The 21,009-nt window shown below is 41.4% G+C and overlaps 1 protein-coding gene across 1 annotated transcript in view; it reads right to left on the reverse strand.

Annotated features, from left to right (window-relative positions):
* Positions 1-21,009, reverse strand: part of LOC124412348 (transcription factor Sox-13) — a 129,706-nt gene that overhangs the window by 91,737 nt on the left and 16,960 nt on the right. The window contains exon 2 of the mRNA XM_046892141.1: positions 7,898-7,997. The gene's annotated coding sequence lies outside the window, so the exon portion shown is untranslated. The remainder of the gene's footprint in view (positions 1-7,897; positions 7,998-21,009) is intronic.

A 21,009-nucleotide genomic window follows, 5' to 3' on the forward strand; every position in this document is an offset into this window, starting at 1 on the left:
ATTTTCCCCGACGAAACTGAACCCTTATAGGTATACGCGTAGGATGCAGACTGTAGGAGGCGATTATATCGAGGGTGCAACCCCCGAGGTGCACGTTTCACGGATCGGCGTAATGAATTGCATACATGTGTCCTTACGGAATTATCATCCTTATCGGTGGATCTCTAAGGCAGTGAATGCATCACGCGGTGTATAATTCAAAAGGGTCGGTCCGCTGTATACGTACGACCGGGGAAAATAGAGAGTTTGGTCAGGTTTTCCGAGAGAGAGAGAGAGAGAGAGAGAGAGAGAGAGAGAGAGAGGGGAGGATAGATAAAGCGACAAATGGGGTCGGAGAGAGGGGGATAGATTTTGTCCTCCGGGGAGCAGTCAAAGCGCGTGGCCCTCGTCGGGATGATCTGAGCATCAAACGCAACACGAGGATGTGTACTGTATGTATATGCGTTGGGTTCTAAACAACGGGGGAAGGTAACTTTACTACGGCAACGAGAGAGAGAGAGAGAGAGGGAGAGAAAGAGAGAGAGAGATAGAGAGATTGTGGGTCGGCGTCTTTGTGCGGATGCACACCTTGATCCTTATCGTAGAACCTTATCAAAGCACGCGGTTAGTTTCATTTTTTCTTTATTTGTTTAGCATTTCCGGTGCAGCGTATGATCGGTTCATTACCGCATGATGAATAACGCGCGGAGACGTGATCGAGGCAAAAAAGAAAAAAAAAAAAAACCTTCACGAACACAAACTTCCCACGAGTAATTATATTATATAACTCGGCGGTATTGAACTGGCGCGGTTTAAAACGTAAGACGAAATCGAAAGTTGGAAGACAAAAAATAAAAGTAGAGAGAAAAGTAGAGGAGAGGAATGAGGAAAAAAAAACAAAAAAAACACCGGCGTGACACAAGACTCCGCGAAAGATAGTGGGTGTATATGTACATATACATATATATATATATATACGTACATATAGGTATAGATGTATGCGTATTACATACACAGGCGGGCCCACTTCCAGACGGGAAAACCACCCCCTGCGACCCCCGGGGGAGCAGCAATTTATAAATAATTGACCCGAGTCCGGTAAAAAATGAATTACGTCTCCCTGCGCTGCACAATATCAGGGAGTTACTTTACGGTGAAACGAGGAGAACCCCGCTCCCTCTCTCTCTCTCTCACTCCCCCTCTACCTCTCGCCTTCGTTTTAAGGGGGCAGAGGACACCCGCGAGACCCCAACCGGCCTCCCGGTAACATAAGCCGCATCAATTTTGCAATTGGAGAATTTTACGTCGCGCGGTTCGCCATATATTATGGGTAGTAGCTGCGCTACCCCCCGAGCCCTGTTTCCTGTTTGCCTTTTTCGCCTACATTTTTTTTTTTTTTTTTGTCCTTTTGACTTGGAGAACAAAAATTAAAAAAAAAAAAAAAAATAAGATATTTCTTTCACTCTCAAAACCGTTCATTTTTTGATTTTAATTGTTTAGTTTCTATTTTTTTATTCTTGTTCATTTGCGTTACAACGTGTCATAGCATCGTTGGACACTAATTAGTGTAATTGGGTTGATTTGCGAGCAGGCTCGATTTATTTATTTATTTTCTTTTTTCCTATCGAATATTATACGAGGTGTATCGTACATACACATAATACAGAATTAATGTGACAGTGAGTTTAATTGACTAATTAAAGGAAAGCTCTTTGCGCTCGAAGTTTGTGCCTGCACGAAATCGAGGAACAACAATTCTCTCAGACATGAAAGACTTTTTGATGCGTATATGCGTGCGCATTCATTTCGTGTGACTCCAAGGTGTTTTTGTATACGCACGGTCGTGGGGGTTGTACAAGATTTGATATACATGCATAAATAATATTTTATCGTTATACATATTTCTTTATATATATCATTCTTTCATTCGTTTTTCTCCTGCTTTCTCGCTTATTTTGTTTTATATTTTATTTAAATTTATTTTTAAATTCATTTTTCCTCCTGCTCGCAAACGATGTGATAAAGAAAAAGTATAAGAAGACGCACTTTTTCTTTTTCTTTTACTTTTTCTTCTACTTCTTCTTCTTCTTCTTCTTGACATAAAATTAAGAAAACAAATACAGACACAGGAGTAACGATAAGAGATAAAAGGAAGACCAAGACAGCCTTCTCCCTCATCCCCCTCATCCCTCTCACCACCGCCACCCACCTACTTCAGAAGATGAACTTGGTAATGCATTTGAATTTTGCGCAAACATCATTTTTACCCCTCCCCTCGTCCCTCCTCCTTTCCACCCGTCCGTTCGTCTGTCTCCCAGCAGAAACGAGGAATAAGAGGACACAGAGGCAGCGGAAAAACAAGACTCAAGGTGGGGTGGGGTGGGGTGGGGTGAGGTGGGGGAGAAACGGAATGATTTCCACCGAGGCGGGTAATCAGGGAGTACATTATTTCTTCTTTGAGGTACACGGGACGAGGTATGTATGTATATGAAGCGGTGGTGGGTGTACTTTAATGCCCCCGGAAAGACATCTTTCGCGCGTTTGTTTGCATCACGTACACGCCATCCCGTATAAATACAACGCGTTTTCATCCCGTAATAAAATAAAGATTGAATTTCCCCCGGCGTGTATAGTAGAATTCGCATAACTGCATGCATACTCGTTGGGGCAGAAATAGATTTTTTTTTTCTCCTCTCTAAAATGATATATATATATGTATTACCGTAACCCGTAGTACCGACTGAACAGAATGATATATTACAATTGTTATATATTACAGTACAGTCGCAACTGTATAAACTGCGAGCAGTTTCTCCCCACAACAATAAACAAGCCTTATTCGGTTTGTCCTGTGGATGTAGTGAAAGTCGCTACTGCACGGCATGATCGCGGTACCGAGGCGTAAAAATTAGATCCAAAAAGAAAGAAAGAGAGAGAGAAAGAGCAAAAACAAAGAAAAAAAAAAAAGAAAAAACGTGAAATTGCGAACTGGATTACGCGGGCGAGCTGGCTATTGTTTCACAAGTTGTCGTGGCGTTATACGGCTCGTTCCCCCGCGTAACCTGCTCACTGCCAGGCTGCATTGTTACCGCTATTGTTTTCTAATTGGCACAAGTAGAACTGCACCGGGTTATGCATATCGCACGTGTGGGTGCAACGCGGGACCGTTGCACGTTGCGTCGAAGGTTTCACGGAAATCCTGCTCGATCTCTGTGATCTACGTGTTCGGTGTACCTGGCCACAGAGGGTGAATAAAAATTTTGAAAAACAGAGAAATTTAACATCGTTTGAAAAATCGAATGATGAAACAGGAATGAAACAACGTCCGTACTAACCGTTATAGAAATGAACTCTTTAGCTTTGAGTACAACAAAGTGAGACACCAAAAAGATGAAAAAAAAAAAATTCGACAAAAGGTTTTATACCCAAGAATAATAACCTTAAGAATGATCGAACTCCGCAGGTGTTTTTGGCTCGCTTCTAATCTTTTTCGTCTAATCTGTCCTCTTTATTTCGCTTCTGATTCAGACAATAAGAATGTAAGTCGAGGCCGATGCAGGTATACTAATGATCAATGTCATCGTGACGTGGTCGAGAGTAGATAATCGCTATTTCCACAAAAGCTTGCCTTTCGTGAAGATTTTTCTACAGCTGTGCGGTATAAGCGACGAGGGGAGAGTGAGAAAAGGAGAGATAACGATAGCGGGAGAAAGTAGAAGATAGCAGAGAAAGAGAGATGGGTGAGAGATTGAAAAGAGGAAAACCGTTGCGGCCAGGCTAACCTGATGATGAAATCTGCAGAAACTGCGAGCTTCGGTGGGCGGCAACGGAAGCGTCTCCTCCCAGCTACCGGATATTTCCAACGCGTCTCATATTTTATTTTATTTTATTTTATACAAAATTTTTCTTTCACATTTTTATATTCCTTCTTTTCTTGCTTGTTTTTCTTTTCTCTTTTTACTTTCTTTCTTCTTTAAAATATATCAGTCAACGATCGATTTCAGGGGGTGATTTCTTTCCGTTTAAACCCCCCTCCACCCACCCTCCCTGCCTCGTATTTTCCTCTTCATTTCGTCGCGCATTGCCGCAGAATTGTCGTTACAGAAAATAACGAGGAATTCTCGGCAGCGAGACGAGATGATCGCGGTGAATTCTAATTTTATTCTAAACACACGTGTCTCACCTATACCTATGATATACCAATACGTACCTAAAAACCGACGCACCGTTACGAGCTCGTAAAAGTCAAGTCTCTCTTTCTCTCTCTTTTTCTCTTTCTCAGCGAGCCCGAGGCACGTTTATAAATCGCGATGATATTCTCGGACGAAATTTAAAGGTCCCAAACGTTTAGCGAGATCGGTGGCCATCTTAGTTTCTAAACGAGTTCTTACAGGTGATCGCTTAAAAGAATGAATGATAACCCGAAAAAGTATAAAAGTGCGATGATAAACTATCCGTTTCCATGGGTCTCAATTTTTTGGTCATACATACAGCATATATATATATATATATATATATATATATATATATATATATATATATATATATATATATATATTATACCATCTGGTAATCCGCAAATGCGAACCTACGGTATACAAATTATACTAGAATCGCAGGTGCGAAATGAAAGCCCGAGTTCTACTGCGAAATTGCAATCTGGGTGTGTTGAGATTTGCACTAGGTGTACGACGGTGGCAAAAATCTTAATCTGCGTTAGAGGTAACACGGAGATACCCAACCAACCAACCAACCAACCAACCAACCAACCGATAGACCACCACAAACGGGGCCATTATAGTCGGTGCACATATTGTTGTATTTACAATACGAGACAAGCCGTTGCTGCTGTGACCGATCTCTGTGTGCTCAGTGCGTTTTGCACTAGTATAAGTAAGTCAATATAACATAACGGCCTTTCTATATTGCACATAGGCGGATAGCAAACTATAGCCTGTCTATCCAAGCCGGCGATGTAGGATATTATTATACAGGGTACAATATTCCAAGTTGCGCAATTACTGTTTGAATACATATGCGCAAACAAGCGTGTGTATGTGTGTGTGTTTTATAGTTTGCACTTTGGCAGAAAGGTAATGAACACGGATTGTCTTTCACGTGTCACGTATACCTACACGCTATGCGGATGAAAAGTGTGCAGGTAGGGGGGGGGGGGGAGAAAAAAATCCCTGCATGGTTGTCCGAGACATGCACGAACCGCAGAGAAAATATACTTTGAATTGTGAATTATCGCTTGTTTCCACACGCGGTAATTGCAACCCTTTCTAATCGTATTCTATGAGTCGCTACGGTAGAAACCGACCGACCAGCGTGGTTCGATTGTTGGATTATTACGTACGGGACCTACATTGACTAATCGAAACGGCAACCGCTTTGCGTATTGGAGTATGTCCGATAATTCATTACAGCATTATTTGTCACCTGCAGATATGACGGGTCGATTGGTTGCACCGCGGCAGATTAATAATGCCGTTAGGTACCTGTGTAATGCGAGAAAATATTAATTGATCGTTCAATCAAGTCTGTAGACGATTTTTTTCCTTTTTTTCTCTCCCCTCCCCCCCCCCCCCCCCTCTCTCCCTTTACCTCTCTCGCTCTATCTCTATCAGCTTTTTCTTTTTTCGACTCGACTTCTTTTCGTCGAGAATATTTCCTCCTACGCGCGACCGCGTTTACAAACGGGTATTGATTGACGCTTTGCGCATTACGTCTAAAAATAATTAGCGCTAATTAAATTATCCCTTTGAGAATTTCATTTTATCGATATTATATGAAAATATTTTACTTTCCCACGCGCATCCGCAATTGCGTGCAAAATACGACTCGCGTTTCTGCACGTCGTTTATCGTCAAAGGGATTGATAAGCTTCTATCACACTAACACATGTAACTAACATACGAAGGATCGAAGTCTGACATTTTTACCTGCACGTTTACAGAATATACAATTTTTACTTGGTTATTTTTTTATTGCTCTGATTCTTTTTTTTTTTTATTAATTTTTTTTTTTTTTACAGTCCTTTTGTCATTTATTGATTTATTTTCTACCCCCCCCCCCCCCCCCCCCCGCCCCTCATCACACGTTTTTTTCATCGAGGCTGTTTTGAAAACCTGTTAAAGGCGTCGTTATAGATGGGTACAGCATGTAAGCTAATTTAGTAGCATAAAACGTGCGCGACTAAAATAACGCGTTACGCAACAGTATTTGAAATATTCGTTAATGATCCAAAAATCAATTAACAAACGTGTTGAACTTTCGCGTGAATAAAAAGATAGACACCGTCTGTGTTTCGTTCGTGTAACTAATCACAACATCATAGCTAGAATTTCGAGGTATAATAATTATTACGCAACAACATCCATAGTCGATAACTTAAGCTCGTAAGTTATAACAGGTATCCACGTCAATGTAGAATTGTACTTTGATTATTGATTGTATTAGCAGAAATTCGCAAGTTTTCTCATTTCGATTTACACCTTTCTTTTCAATACGTTAACGATTAGGTTTACGAAAATATTTTCAACTGTTTAACTAGAAATAAGCGAATGAAAATCTTTTCTAAATCCAGGGCGAATCGTTGAAGTTTTAATTTTATGATATGCTTAATTCTTTTTATCGTCGAAAAAAATAACAGAAGGTGAATTGAAAACTTACTTCAAGTTTCCGGAGAAAATAATTACAACCTAAGTGAATCTGCCCAGATATTTCTACATTCGACCAATCAACTCGTTTTCTGTTCGAGAACAAGGGTGAGCAAGAAGGGCAATAAAACATATGAAAAACACGTTTAATCTGACCTTATAATTAAACTACGAATAAGTGAAATAAATTTCACAGTCACTCACCGCTGGTGGAGAGAAAAGTACAAAAAAGAAGAAGAAGAAGAAGAAGTTTGGGCCAAACTCTCTTATCAGCGGACAGATATTCCAACGAGTGTTGAAGAATCGATAGTCTTGACTCAGAATCTGATGGATTAGAACCGCGCACTTGGACACACACGTGGAGCACTACAAGAGACATTGCAGAGAGAATTTGCGGAAGCCAGCGACTACAGGTAAGTAAGTAAGTAAGTAAGTAAGTAAGTAAGTTTGTATAAGTAATACCGAGGATGAACGAGTTTGATCGATCGTAACCGGAGCCCTAACCGATCGTTGATCCATGCTCCTATGCACCCTACATTTCCTCGAGTTTACTTTGTCGCCCGAGTTATATTTCCGCAGATTAGATATCCGGCTGCAAACAAACTTCGCACGTCGATTCGCACTCGTAGGTAGCAAAGACCCGCCTCGATTTCTGCGAAGCCTGTATATTTCGATATTTCTATGCATTCTGCCGGCTATAAGATCGCCGATCGCAACTCGAAGCCGACCACCTTGTGTTTTACGATCATCGCGTGCAAGGAGCACCGGAAATTCACGCTTCCAATTTATCTGCAGGCGCCCACTTCGTTGTTTCTCCTGCCGATCGGAGCGTCGTTTCACCGTACATTAGGTATACACCTTGTACATGTAGCCGTAAACGTTTACTTTTATGCCGTATCTTTCTTACTTGTTTTTTTTTTCATGTTTTTAATACAGGATTAATATTCACCGTTTAATGAGTGTTTCGAGACAGCTTACAGGGTCGTTTAAGTACGCGATTAGTCAAGATTAATTCGCATAAATTTGACTACCGATTGTGATCATAATGTGAGATCCGAATACTAAGCTCGGCAATCGTGAAATTTTTACTGAAACCATCCGAGTTCGGAACGATTGTTACAAGCTTTTGAAACGTTACAAACGTTGCACAATTTTCAAATATACCGTGTGACTTATTTGTCTAGCTACTTTACAGTCTGAAAATGATCGGCAATACATGGGAAGAAAATAGCAGAATCGATAGTGAAACAACTTACCGGGTTGGAATCTTCTGCCAGCTGATTTTCGGCTTTTTATCGGTGCTTGGTGCCCACCGACCGTTCGTATATCGGAGGGAACATCAGGACCTGTTAGTTTCTGTAAGAAAACGAAAGTTTTTTTTATAAGGACATGAAAAATTGAGAAACGAGGATTAGAAATACAATTATCGCTAGGATGTTAGTCCTGCGTCTTTGTTATGTAATCGGAGTTTCGCGGGGATTATGGAGAGACGGTAAAAAGCTAAGATAAATCACGCGCCGGAATATTTAATGCACAATAATGTCACCGAGGAATAAACTCTTGCGTCACATCTCGCGCTTTCATATTCCATCAGGTGAGAATATTTTTATTTCCTATCCACATTACAAAGGAATCCAACTTTGTAACGAGACGTGCGTCACGAGTCAGCCGGTGATTTCGCGGTCGTCGGCCATCGGGCATGTTCTCAGAAAAAGTAACAAGTATTAATACAAATACCTGCGCCCGCGCACAGGTAAGTACATATAATTAGGAGTACATGTATACGTGTTTCCTGCATCATGGAAGCATATCGGGTAAATCCCGTGATTGTGGACAAAGCTTTTTTGGCTCCTCGCGTTCGAGTCCAAATTAATTATGCTCCCGCATCTCGATTGTGACAACCGAAAGGCAAACAAAAAAACGAAACGAAACGAAACGACGATAATTTATGTATGTACATAATATTGCCGGTATTTTACGTACATATATATATATATTATATGAATTCTACGTACGAAAGCAATATCGTTGTTCTCGAAAACTATAAGGATATTTATAAAAACCTATGCGTAATCGGAAATTTTAATTGACTACCTATATATTTTACTTCCTTTCCACTAAAAAAAATCACTAATTCTTGTACGCTGATGAATCGGAGAATGAATCATCTTTTTTTTTTTTTACACAGAATTTTATGATACACAAAGAGCATAATTTTTTTCCGCGCTAACGAACAACGGAATTTGAATTGAAAAGAAAGAATAAAAAAAGAAAGAAAGATATCGATTTAGAATACCTATAAGATGCGTCGCGTGAGTTTATCCATCGCGTAAAACGATGAACCGTTTTGAAGATCAATGTCTAGGATATTTGACGTTAATTTCATCGTTGCAGGACCGCATAAAAAAATAAGAAGAAGAAGCGTCTAGCAGCTAAAACAAGTCAACCACCTGCCGACGTAAACGTATAAGGTATAGGCATACCTAATTGGTTAAAAAATCAAGAGTTCAAATGGTTAATTAATACGTGACTGTTGTATTATATACTATCGGCAATAAATTTATTAGCCAGATCGGTGCGTCTTCATAACTGCAGTTACGGGTGTACAGCTGTTTAATACCGGTAATATTTTTTTTCCTCTTTTATTTTCAACCCGACTCATTCCTTTCGGTCGTCGCAGTCGTAGTAAATAATAAGTCGTTGTTATAAATTATTTCTTTTAATTTCAGACATTATAACCACAGCTGTAATCATAGAGATGTACGTCTATAATAGCGCAATTTATTCACCCGTCTGCATCGCAATAACGATTATAATCTAGCCCAAGACACAGCGGTTTGTAGCTGCAGATCGAATCACGCCATTCGATAGCTCGGTACGAAATTGTTAGAACATAGGAATAAAAATTCTACACGTCGTCGATAATTTACGGCTGAATTGTTGCATAATAAGGCTGAATCCTGTTATACAGCAGGTTATAATTCCGAAAATTGTAGTCGGAATAAACGATGTTCAAACCTGATTCTCCCCGACTTCGTTTCCGATTCCAGAAAATTTCATAAACTGCCAATTATTGTCTATCTGTGATTAATCTTAATTAACTTGACGCGCTGGCGGCTTTGAGTTGCGATTATTATGGAATATAACGCGTGTTCAGGGGGATGAATGAATGACTAGGTGGCCACACATGTGATTTGGAATAAGCCTAAGTTTTTACCTCTTTCACGGATAGAAACTAATCGTAAGCTTTTCCACTGACTTCTGGTTTTAACGATCGCACTTTGATATTTTCTAAGAACGTCGGCGTTGAGTAATTCATGAATAAAAGAAAAAAAAAAACAGAAGGTCGCGTAAAAACTAGTGATTATGAAGTTTAGACCTTAAACACACGCGTTCGTATTGTTATTAACATCGTCATTATCATCTTTATACATAAATATTTATGATCAAGCTATAGCGCAGCGAGTAAAATATAAGAATTTGAAAAATAAGCGAACGAGACTCACTCTGAACACAGTTATACAGGGTGGTCAATTTAACTCTGATAACCCCTGAACAATTTCATTATTATTGACGATATAAAAAAATGTTATTTCTTATAAAAAGTGTCGCAATGGTAGAGAGAAGATAAGTTTTTCGAATCGAAATTTCGGTGGTATCAATATATTTTTTTTTAAACAGGACGACGTATTGTCTTGCTCACCATGAGGAAGCCCAAAGCTTACATAATTAAATGATACAGGTGAGAATCGAAGGAGAATAAATTCGATAATGGCAAAGTCGATACTTTTGTTTTACATAATTTATTTCAACACGCGGTTAAAATGTAGTCGACCAACCGGAATGCACATAACACAACGATGCCTGCATCGGCAATCCTTCATTACGCACAGTTATCGACAAGTGTTTTGCACAAAATACGAATATGTGATTCAACGAATGAGCAAATAAAGTACCAAGATTACGAGCCAAAAAGTGTCAGCCATAAACGAGCAGGCGTGCAGCAGGAGCATCGGCAAGCCGGTATCAGCGCAGGAGTTCGGCTCTCTATTAATAGCGCAAAGTCTCGATAAGATCGTAGCAATTCGCTCTAGCGCATCGGAAAGTAGAGGTTGGTTGGTATACAAGGTACGCGAAGGTAGACGAGGTGACTATTCGTGGGCGTGTGCGTTCGGAGTGCAAGTTTAACATCGCGTGGCATCGCGTCAAGGATAGAATAGAATAAAATAGGATAAAATAAGATGAGGAAGGACGCGATATCTAAGGATCGATCGGGGTGCAGACGGCGGATCGTGACGCGAACGAAGCGAGCGAAGCTAGCGAAGCGAGCAAAGCGAGCGAAGCGAGCAAAGCGAACGAAGCGAGCGGCGGCTAGGTGGCGCTCGGCTCGCGTCCTGCGTGCCGGCTAGCCGCGGTGCTGACGGTGCTGACGACGCGGCGGCGTGGTCAGGTGGCTGGCAAGGACGCCGGAGGACGACGACCCCGCCACGATCCGGTCACTCGCTGCCCGCTGCCCTCCTTCGCGCCCATGCCGTGGGTTATACCTACGTACCTGCGAGCGAGTGAGCGAGCGAGCGAGCGAGTGGAAGCTGGATTTCTCTGCCCGCGAATCCGCGATGGATGCGTGTTGCAGGCATGGATTGTGCTTCTGCACAGCTGATATAGCGCACCTTCGAAGAGAGAGAGAGAGAGAGAGAGAGAGAGAGATTTGCAGTCTTTTACCTCAATCTTGGCATTATACGTAATACTGGGCGTGTGTCATTCCTGCAGCTTTGCACACACACACGTGTATATTGTATATGATAAATGCGGCGTGGGCTCTGTTATTACACCTCATACTGTACCTCACACTGTTATATGTGTATATATATATAAGGACAGCATGCAGGTGCAGGATCGAGATGATAAACCTGATCGTTAATTATACAGTTTTTAGGGAGTCGATGCATGTTTCGTTCGGTCGTTTATCGCTGTATGAGATTCTACATAGGGATATACCTACCTATGATTGTTGTATTGTACAGAGGAATGAAGAAAATGAAAATATAAAATTATTTTTTACAACTTTGTAAAGCATTTGTTAGCCTGAAAAATGATTTTGCCTCACGTCGGTCACAGGATATATATATATACATATAATTTGCATATCCTGTATAGGTATTGATCTATAAATTGAAGATTTCACATCAACCGAGTGTATACAATTGATGAAACTAGTGTGATAAAGCGATTAGAAAGGAAATAAAACGGTAAAAAATATTCTAAAAATATTCGAATTTATTTCCGAATTGAACGAATCGAATTAATTAAGCATAAAATGTTTAAACCAGTAGATCGAGAGATTCGACTAAGTAAGTAGCCGATAAATAATAAGTAGGCGATAAATAAGAGCCTCGACTGTCACGAATGAAATCTGGTAAAATTAGAAGAAACGGTTAAGCGATTGGAACGATTCAAATCTCCTCTCATGTCTTTAAAAGACTTTCTAAAAATACCAGAAACTTCATATCGTCTGTCGTGCTGCCCGTGCGTGAAATCAAGAAAACATAGACGATTGACGACGCGACGCGACGGTGTGAATTGTTCCTTGCGACAAATTGTCACGAAAAGCTAAAAGAGACTATAGAAAACGAAATCACGGACATCGGATGAAAATGAATGAAATGAAAGGAAACGAAATGAACGGGGTATAAGAAGATTGCCGGTTCTGGCTGAGCGCGAGAAGTAAGGGGCGGAAAGGGGGCGATGTAACTGAAATAATGGAGTAGGGTGTTCGAGTGTTCGAACGGTTTTTCCCCCGGGGGCTTGTCGAGGGGCATGCAGCACCTAATCACAGGGTGAAACGAGGCCGGAACGCGGCGCTGATGTCGCGGTATCGGAGAGGAGAGAGAGAGAAAGAGAAACACCGAGGGACCGTGTGTGCTGATAACCCGACCTGTTATTACATTTCTTCTGGTAATATTCGCCCTGTCACCCGCAGGAAATAAGAAGCTGGCAAAGTCTGGCTTTGTTACCGCTCTCTCTCTCTCTCTCTCTCTCTCTCTCTCTTTCTCTCAGTTCCTCTCCGGCACGGTGCACAAAGTCTCGACCTTCGCGAGTTTCGGGGGCGGCGATTGAACAGAAATTGAATGATTGGGGCGAGCCTGGAGGGCGCTTGATTGTTCATTCAAACAACAATCGTAATTGCGTTACGCGCCCCGAGGGTGCCGACGACGACGACGACGACGACGACGACTTAGGACTCAATCACCGCGGACTTGACTCGCTTCGCTCCCAGGCGCCGTGCCGTGCCATGAGAACCGAAGCATGCATAGAGGCGAAAACCTGCCGCAGCGATGATAATTGCTAGCCTCGATAAAACGCGAGTGCTCTTCACTCCGTCGTAGGTACTTGTGTTAGCGTCGAGGCCGATTCTCGCTGACTCCAGCTGCACTTGACCGTCGCGTCGTCGGCTCGAAGCCTTGTTATACCGAATCCGTTAGGCTGGATGACTGGACCACGTGCCCCGATACCCGGGATGTCGCTAACGATCCGGGTTATGACGTCCGTGTCCGATCGCGTCCATTTTACGAGTGAAAAGACTCGCTGAGGAAAAAGGCTGCTCATATATTACCATCTTGTTTATCATGTGTGAAGAATTTCCGCGCGTAGTCTAGCGGACGTATTTTCGACATTTCATTATCATCGACGCATCTTGAACACGTTACTTTTCAGCCAAATGTGAACTCGATTCGCTGATTGTGAATGTTGTTCCGCGAAATGAGATTACTTTAGAATGATTAAACATCAATTGGTAGATGATAATTAATCGGCGAATCAGCTACCCGCGTGAAAGGCAATTGGGTATCGCTTGTACACTTATACTTAAATCCTAGATAGCAAGTGTGTATATAAACGAGACGCGAGAACTTCTGCAGCATAAAATTGCTATAAAATCTCGTTAACAATTTCTATGTTCTATGATATTAATTATTGCTGATGGCGCATGAACTGAAACACAGTTTAGAATAGTCTGAACCGTCGTTCGTGTTAACAATTTCAATATTTCTTAGTCGAAAGAGAAAAATTTTTCATTTATTTGCAAATTTAGTCTCTCGTATATACCGGTTATCCAGAAAGCTAATTGCATACTCTCGATCCTGCTTTTTTAAACCAGTTTATGTTAAAATTTCAGTACATTAGCTACCGTTCGTTCCTCTGCATATATTAAAATTTCCGCAGGTGTGTACGCGCGCACGTGTGTGTGTGTGTGTGTGTGTGTGTATACATCTGTATAATAATTTATATATACATTCAAATTCTCGGCGATTATCTCCAGGTTTCACGCTGAGAGAAATACACTCTGGCGGAAACAGTTTATGTGACATCGAGTATAGACATATTACACCTAATTATAGGCCTTAAAGTAAATGTCAAAAAATTCAATTCCGCAGTTTAAGCAAAAAAAAAAAAAAAACGAAAAAAAAAGATCTGTCAAATATTTAATCAATTTTACTATTCATAAAATTAAGTTAAGAGTTAAAAAATGTCATTATATCAAACACAAACTGTAAAATTGTACTGTAATAAAATATACTACACACTAAGCGTGTATGTATATGTAACAACAAGTGTCAGTGCAGAAACTATTGATATTTCCTGACGAAAATACTCTGTTTCAATTATTTCAGCGTGTATATACATACACGAGGTTTCATTCATTGATATTATACGTTCGAATTCTCAACTGTAGAGACTATCAGGTTATACCTACACGAAAATATGGGAGCAAGAAGTCTCGTTCATACACTCTCGTATAGTTGTGAGGCGTTAGCGCATGAAAGCTGCGTATCCGCGCGCAGCACGTGGTGCGTTTAACATGCGTTATTTAACGTTTGGCAATGATAAAATATTTGACTGACATATGTCCGTGCCGCGTGCACACACAGACGTACAGCGTTGAAAAAGGGAACGCAAAAAAAAAACGAAACATTCGAGTTTAATTCGCAAAATTTGCCAACGATCGAGCATCCACGTGCTTAATTTAATTCAATGAAAATAAGTATAAGTGTTTCGAGCGAAACACACGCGGGTTAATCAGTGATCGAAGAATCTCTGCAGCATCTCTACGCGAGAGCATTGCACGAGTAGCCGTATACGAGTAGGTGAAACTATGGACATGAAACGATTTGCCTAGGTAGGCCAACGAGGCAAGCCTTGCTGCGGAGTCGGTAGGTACAACATTTGTTCAGTTACATGAGTAAATATGTGTGTTCCTTTGAGCCGAACCAGGAACGAAATTGAGGTTGACGTATTGTCACTGCCTTTTCGTGATTAACATAATAATAATGCAAACACAATGACGCGAGGCTCGTCCTCGTTGTGTTTTGTTTGGCCAGGTGAAAATGGCTCCACGCTTACCGAGTAAGTCAAACACTTGCCGCCAAGGGGAGGGGGGGAATGTCAATGGGAACTTTGGACAGCCATTGCGACCTTAACGATAATGATTAAAATTTCAATAAAAAGTGTAATATACATAATACATAAACGTATGTATGGATACCTACTTACATTCAATATACATATATACAACGTACGTGCATTCATGCGATCTTTGAGGCATGTTCAGCCACGCGTTGATCGATCGATGGTGAATTTCCCTCTCGGTGTGGAAGGAAACGGTAAATTTGGTAGTAATAATAATTTTGTACAATTAAACCGAGCCGCCCTGATACTCGAATCGATATCCCACCGTCGTCGTCGTCGGACAGAAGCAACGCGAAGTGTGCGACGGAGCCTTAAATCGGTAAATCCGCGAATCGTTGAGTCGAGCAAGGATCAAAGGGTCGTTTGTACCTTCCATTGAATCGTCGAGGCTGATTGTCGGGCAAAAGGTACACCGAACGAACGAACGAACGAACGAACGAACGAACGAACGAACGAACGAACGGTGGAGATTTCTCTCATTTCCAGATAATCAGTTTACAATGAGCCGGACGAAAGTGCTAGATGGGGGAGCTAATCCTTCTGTAGCGGAGTCGAGGGTCCCGCCCTCGATCCTTACTCACCCCCGCCCTTACGGCGAAAATTCTCACTCCATCCCTCGATCCCGGGATTTTACACGGTCGACCGGAGGAGCCCTTCCCGCAGGAGAAAACGCAACGCGCACTGACTCCCGTTGACTCCTGACTGACTGATTGTGAGCCGGACAATCTGCTCGAATTACGCAAACAGTCTTTGCTTTGCCTCGCAGCGTCTCTCTCTCTCCACTTTTCAAAACAACAGAGGGATCATCCTTCTCTTTTGTTCTACCCCTGGAGAAACAGTTTCAACCTGCATTTCAACCCCCAATTGTTTCCGAGGTCAAAGTTTTTGCACGCTGGATAAAAATCCGCAGCTAATTAGTGCTGGATTTTTTTTTAGCAAGGTTGCGACGATTTCCCACCACGACCATTTAGGACCTAGCTGATATATCTAGTTAGTTGATATTCGATAGATGGAGAGCCTCGGTATGCCGGGTGAATTTGGCCGTTGGCCGAAACCCCGCGGGATGCGATAAGATGACGCGATCGCTCGAGAAGCCTGACCATACAGAGAGATAATCGTAATTCCATTATAACCATACCTGAGTACGTGTAAGAGGGACCCCCGGCTATCGGTGGGTAACGACTCTAGGTTAAGATGGCGCGGTTCGGATCAAAACGTTCACCACGACGTAGGTACCTCGATACAGCTATATATACATGCGCAGCGTTTCACTTCTCTTCTTATTTAGCTCTCAGTCGTAATAGAAATGCCCGCAGAGCTAAAACTGGTTCCCCAACGAAATGACCACGATCTCTCGTCACCTAATCGGCCGGATCGCCTCAATTTTTTATTCCCTGTTATGCGGAGCATTGCTACGTATCTCATCGTAATCGCTGGCTATTACACCCCGAAATTCATCGATCACACATAAATATACGTGATATATTTTTTTCAATATCGATTGAAGATATTTTACACTGCGTTCAAATTTAATTGTACTTCGGTATTGTCTAAATCAATCGAGAAATTTTTAAGAACAAGTACTTAGAAGAATTTTTAAGAAGTCGACGAGGTTTTTTGTTTTCCTGAAATGGAATTAAACGTCGAGATCATCGATTGACCGATGTGATCGATAATGAGCTACGATTTCACATGAATTATGATAATGTCAAAACAGCCCGAGGTCGTCACAAAATCAGATTATTAGGCGGGGCCATTTGCTTGGAAATAGACGATCGAACCCAATTCGTTAACTTTGATTTAGAATAATTTCTACTAATTTCAACCTCATCATGCGCGTCTTCGTTGATTCCCATCGTATATATACGAATTGATTTCGAATGATATCTTTTTCGAGCTTAACTTGTTATAAACCCGTTAAATTTACGACTAAGTCATCGTGTGAATATAGCCCCTCGAATAACTATAATTCGGTCCTCTAATTAGCATAATTAATGTACCACGACGGTGCAGGGATGTGAAGAGAAACAAGCTTGAGGATGAAAGCTGTCGGTGTGAGAAAAGATCTCATCACCAATATCGTGAAAATACGTTCAACTGCCTGTTTCCTCGATTCTTCAATTTTCTCACATTTTTTATTCACCGGCAGCACGCGTCGACATGAACGAGCTATTAAAGGAAAATATGGTAACGACCGATTACCCCTCACGGTTCGACGCGGCGACTCGTCGAGTTCTGTAGATGGGGCAGAAAGGGGAGGGGGTTGTAGGGGATCTGTTGTAGGGGTCCGCGTGTAATTACCGTCACAAACACCGGGACACGTGAGTACCTACCTACCTACCTACCTACCTACCTACCTACCTACCTCCGAGCGAGCATCGAGTGCCTGTAACGGCAGGTTCGTGGGTACGAAGTGCCTCGATATATCGGAGTCACGGATGGGACGTAGCGGAGGAGAGAGAGAGAAAGAGAAAGAGAGAGAGAAGAAGAGAGAGAGGCCGAGAGTCGCCTCGGCACAGATGAAACTCTTAATCGTAAAAATAATTGAAAACACCCGTAAAGCCCTGCCGATGAAAAAAGCATCGTCTGCCGGAAGTCACCGGAAAATGACAATTACTGGAACGGATGGAGCATCGCCTCTGTGCCGGACTCCCAGGACACCCAGGAGTGTCTGACGTCAACGGCGACCGTTCGGTTTCGTTTCGTTCCCCTTTTTATCTCTCCCCGATCGCGAAGAATCGATCGGCGAACAATCCGAGGAAACTTTTATCCCATCCGCGCTGAACAAAGTGTCGCGTTTCCTTCTTCCGGCGTCCCGGAAGCGCGTTCCTTCGTCTTTTTCCCGTTTTCGTCACATAGGTGTGTGTCAACGACACCAAAGCCTCTGCAGATCTGCGGATGGTGAAATGCCGTGCAGGGGAAGGTGGTGGTTTGTGTCGAACATGTGTCTGCGTACACGGAGGCTTAATAAGCGCAGCTTTCGCTCGACGAACGAGGGTGCTGCAGGGGGCATCGATTGCTCTTCAACCAAGGGTTTCGTCCCTGCGTGAACGATTTCCTCGTTATCATTGAACGCCGGTAATAAATAGCTTTACTCGTCTAGTGAATAGGTAGACAAGTTTGTTTACAGCCGGGTTCGAATAACGGAAAGAAAGTCGGGTTTTTTTAGATTTGAAAATTGAATTCTAGATTTTAATTTTTGTTTTTCCCATAAAACTTTTGTTCACTTTTTGCGTCACGTGACATGCTGCACTTCTTTCCAAAAGAGACGAAACTCAATCCTGCTTTCAAATTCGATAATCGCTAACGCAAATTAATCACAAATCAGTTGTTACGGGATTAAAAATTGGCCAACAAGCTGTCGTATTTTCGAGATTAGGTTCTTTCGTGTGACAGGAAGTCCTTCATTATTATAGCCAGAATCAAATGGCGCCGAGTGGGTGAACTCAAGACTACCTATGCTTACGAATACAGAGAAGGTAAACGTAACAGCGAATCAGAAACGGGTATACCTATACACATATCCGTATATACAGCATATATATATATATATACATATACATATATGCATATGTATGTACATGTCATAAGGCGTACGTGGCACGGTTTCAAGAATGGAGTCATGCGCTTTGAATGGAGGCTTTGAATAGCCGAGGCTGCTTGTCTTTTTCGACGCAGAACGATATTGGCTTAAACGCGTAGTGAAGAAGAATAAGAGTTACAGAAATATTACGCCTCCCGTATCCCATCCTTTCCATCAAATCTCCCATACAAATGGATTCAACAGCGCACGCGACTGCATCGAGAAGTCGACTGATAAACGTACAAGTTACATCTTAGATCGGCGAGTGAAGTACATAAGTAAAAGAGAACAGACGCCAATCTGAGACTCCAGGAGTGCGTAAATCTTCACGTCACGAATTCGAATCTAGATACGCATAACGCAGATTATGCAGGAACATAATCTACACTGATGTATAGGTAGGCAGACACTGCGAAGCTTCTGTCATCGTCAGTGGCGAATCGTTGGTGAAGCTTGTGCCCTGAAAGCCGCCAGAAAAGAGAAGAAAAGAAAGGTTGCTGGTGGTTGCCGACTACGAAGAAGCTCCGGTGGTGCCTTGTCATCTTGTGAAAAGAATAATATTCTCTTTGAAACATTAGCGATTCTATGATTACCGGTCTTTATTCGCTGGGTCGAGTATAAGTGGTGAGATACGAATGTGGTCGTACGTACCTACATACGTCTCACCTCTTTTATTATAGGTGGAAATACCGCGCTCTGCCAAAGAAAACGTTCCATAAGCTTGCGCGTATGTACCTATATTACCTACCATTGTACATACAATGATTGTGGGTGTACATTTATATATATATATATATATATATATATATATACGTATATAAATGTATACGTGTATGGAGCACAACGTAAGGCGTCGGCAGCGGGCGCCTCGTTACAAAATACTTTAATTAATGATTCCTTGGAACAAATTTACCTTCGTTATTAGCACATTCACGCGGTGGCTGTATAGAAAGCTGCACTGACCCTCCTCCCCCTCCCCCTCTCTCCTTCTCTTCCACCCCGCCTACGTATCCGTATTGCACAAAGACTCCATTGTCGATTCGTTCATAAAAGACTACTGTGCTCCGAGCTCACTGCTCAAAATAATTCAATTCACCCGGTACGCTTTATACACGCACTGTGCTGCCTGTGTGATATCACAGATATATATATATATATATGTACGTTGTACGCATGAATTTGTGTGCGTGCGTATATGTATATGTATATATATATATATATATGTATATTTTATTTATAACATCGTAGAGATACCGCGGCACGCCACTCGCCTACACGTACCTTGTACGATCCTTCGAGAGGATCAAAGGAACTTGAGGACTGGACCAACCCCTTCGTCTCTACTCCGATCGCAGTCACAATTTACATGTCAACAAATTGCAGAGCAAAATTATATATCTGCTATTCGATTTCTCACGCGATGATACGAGCGCAGAACTTCTTCATATCCTCTATTGATGAGAAACGAAGAAAAATTTCTTTGCGGTGATACATTTTGTCATGGGATTCTTAATTTTCAAATCAGACCAACGATCAACCTGCTATCCGTACAGGGATTGAAAATTAATTATGTTATACGCTCATTGACACGTAATTTGAATCGATTTCTTATACGGTTATCAGGGAATTGATATCGACTGCAGAATGAGCACTGCTGCATTCTCTGATGATCTGAAAAAGCAAGTTTTCCAGAAAACAGTTACACAACAATTGAAATCGTGACTAAATCTGTATTTTTAAACTTTGATTGGTATTTCATTTCAGTGCACTCTCACTTCTTATCCCCTGGTAAAAAAAAAAAAAACAATAATTTCGCTTAACTCTGTATAAAAATTCACTTGTTGAAAGTTCCCCGTAATCAGTTTAAAATTTTCAAGTATTCAAAGAACACGACTTGGCTTTATGAAAAATGTTTAAAAAGTAGAATGAAAAAATAAAATGAAAGAAGAACCGTTCAAACAGCGGTATGTGCCTGTACCAAAATACTTATAAAAGCCAGGTGCCTAAGTGAGTGTAAATAAATGATATATGTACAGATAAAGGTACACGAAATCATAAAGCGTCAAGAACTTCTATACTCGAATCTATACCTATACACCAAAAGTAACTCCAACTGTAGTTCTCTTCAACGTTCTATTATTAAACAAATATTGCCAACCGCAGATCGAAAGATTTGATAATTTTCGATTGAAATCACGACGAGTAAAAAAGAGAAAAATTTTGAATAATAATAATTTCACTGTGTATACCGATAAATATTTCGGATCCATTTTTCTGTTACTTTTTTTTCTTCTTCGTTATTTTATTTTTTAATTTTTT

This window comes from Diprion similis, chromosome 11, assembly GCF_021155765.1.
Source record: "Diprion similis isolate iyDipSimi1 chromosome 11, iyDipSimi1.1, whole genome shotgun sequence".
NCBI classification, from domain to species: Eukaryota; Metazoa; Arthropoda; class Insecta; order Hymenoptera; family Diprionidae; genus Diprion; species Diprion similis.